Below are 2,982 nucleotides of genomic sequence, written 5' to 3' on the forward strand. Positions count from 1 at the left end.
AGGTGAAAAACTTAAACTGAAGCGAATAAAGTGACTAAAATTAAAATAGCCTACCTTAATACAAGATGAACAGGTCATTTTGAATACTTTAGTAAACCTAGGCCTATTTGTTTAATAAAAATCATACGCGCTAAAATATCTGTACTTGATGCCAACGAGCAAATAAAGCACTTTATTAAAATAATGAAAAGAAAATATTCACAAACTGTTCGGTAACCCTGTCAGCTAAAATAAAGAAGGGAAAAGTACTACAATTTCAATGGCATAAACCTGATTTAACAGTAGGAGGGGGGGGGGGGGGGGTTGGCAATAAATATAAAATTTCTTTCCAGCATTTTTTTGAAGGGGACACAAATAATACAGGCGAATTGTACTAATAAAGATATGTCCCCTCAGTTAAAATGGTTTCATCTTTATTATTATAGCATGGAGACTACGTCATTATGATTATTTTTTACGTTTTTCTCAGGTTCAACGACAAAGCAAATTTTTCTTCAAAACTATTTATTGCATTGTTTGTTGCGTTGTTTACAGTCAACAGTCTAACTCCTGAAGCAGAATGCAGTAAAAGTCGTTTTCCATACTCTTTATAACTAACTTGTATACATTACACTTGTTAAAATGAAAGATCATATTGTATGATCCTGTGAGGTTCATCTGCTAAACAGTCACAACTCCGAAAACACAAAAAAATTGCATCCCAAAAGAATCATTATCCCTTCAATAAAGAACACCCTGACACTGTACATCTGATTGACCCTGCTCTGCCTGTTCCTTAATCATTTCTTTCTCCTTTGCCTGTGATTAATATTGTGACATTAGTATTTTCATAAGCACTCATTCTTAAAGCCAAATTGCCGTAATATGTGAACTTTTTGTACATGATTATGTCTATTTTCTGTCATTTTTTTTGTATTTGCCAATACATGACACTGCAATGCAAATTTATTTATACTGTAGCACATTTTTTACACAATGGTAATTCAAAGTGCTTTACATAAAGAATGCAAAACTATCATAAAAATAATCACAACAATAAAAAGAAAGAATTAAAAAAGGTTAACATTTAAATTTCAAATTAATTGAGTCACTTAAAACAGAGTAGAAACTGATTATACAAAAATACAGTGGGGTTAGTGTGCACAGTGTAGCAGTGCTCATTTAGCAAATACACAACTAAACAATATGCTAATTGTGGTCGTTAATGTTAACATTATGCCAAGTGGTCAAAAAATTAAACAATTGATGGGAAACGGCTTTAGCGTTAGCAACAAGCTAACGTTAACTAGATAAGTAATTTTAATCGCTAATACAGCAGACGCATGGACAATTGCATCTGTAATCAGCATTTTTGCCGCAACTTTTTCATGAACGAGTCTGTATTAACTACATCGAAGAGAATCGCTTTATTTAAGGTGGATAAACCCCCTACTCTACACAGCCGCAGCCGCACACCTGACGTGTGCTTGTGTGTGAGTAGGTGAGATGAAAGAAAAAGCACACAGTGGACCGAACCACTTTGAGGAAGGGGAGGGGGAACTCAACTGTTTCTAAATACATTTTAAATGATAAATGCGGTTTTCTTTCTACTTAGACAATTAATTTAGGTATATATATATATTTTTCACAATTCAGAGTTCGATGAATTTGTGAAAGGAAATATAAAAAAGCGCTCTCACGTTATTCTCTGCTTTATCGATGGAATGAACCGCCGATTACTCTGTTTTATAGCTCTTGCTGCCACAACCCTCGGTGCTGGGAAAACCATGCTGCACTTCTCATTTACACATAAACACATAGAGAGAGCTTTACAGCGTGTGTTTGAGAGAAGTTGAGAATGTGCAAATTGAAGCCAGAAAGAAGTTGCTTTATGCGGGACTCGAACCCTAGACCTTGTGACTGCTAAGCGACGGCGCGAGTGCGCTCCGCACTGAGCTATTGAGTAGTCAGTACCGCTACGCGAAAAACCATACTACATGCGGGTTCACAGAGCCACGGGTTTTGTTTCGGTATAAATGTGTTTAGTTAAGTTTGATTTGTTGTAATAAAAGCTGTAAAATGAGTGAGTCCAGCAGCCTCAGCTAGTGTAACAGGTTCTAAACCCACTTGCTTTTCTTTTTATGGCCCTTTTATTCTGAATGACCTCTCTCTCTGTTGGCTGGTGGCATGTTATAAAGGAGTTCAGGACAAGTCATTACTATTCGCGCCGGCCGGCCGGCCAAGAGAGTGCTCCTGGTGAGTGAGTGCTCCTGTGAAATGTAATTTTTGTTGATCTTTTTGCGTTTATTATATGCAATGTATGTTTGTAATTCCAAGTTTATAATGGCTATTAAGCAGCCATCATTGCAGGACGACATGTTAGACTGCTGAAAGTGATGAGTGTGATTTTACTCTTGTTTAGCTGAATAAAGTGATGGGTCCAAGGTGTGATTTGGTGTCAGATGTGAAATTGATGAGGTTATTTGCGGATCAGAATAAGTGAATAGTGCAAGTTATTCAAAACTAGTGAGGTTTTAGGCTAAGATTGAGTAAAAGCCTCCACCCGTACGCCAGGGAAACACGTCCATCTCCCTTGGTGGCGTACGAGCTTCGGGGGATCGTATGGGAGCGCGGGGCTGTGAGCCTGCCAGATTATCCGTGTGCGCACACGGATAATCTGGGATCTCACTTGAGAGGTAGCCCCGCCCGAGCCACACCAAGCTCCTCCCACACATCCAATTACCGCCAGATCATCAGCCATCTTTTATAGTACGCATATGAGGCTTAGTTCTTGTGGACGGTGACATGTTTTAAACTTTCGCTAATTACTGCCTACACAGAAGAACCAGATGTTTAACTACAACATGGGGTTGTTTTTACGGTTGAAATATTTGTTATTAGCATTTAAAATCCTTGAAATAGCTAATTGAATGCATTTCCCACAATGCATTGCGGCAATTAAATCGCGATGTGTTAATCTTGCTTTCCAGACAAATCCAAATC

This window comes from Danio rerio, chromosome 23, assembly GCF_052040795.2.
Source record: "Danio rerio strain M-AB ecotype USA chromosome 23, GRCz13ab, whole genome shotgun sequence".
In the NCBI taxonomy this organism is placed as follows: Eukaryota; Metazoa; Chordata; class Actinopteri; order Cypriniformes; family Danionidae; genus Danio; species Danio rerio.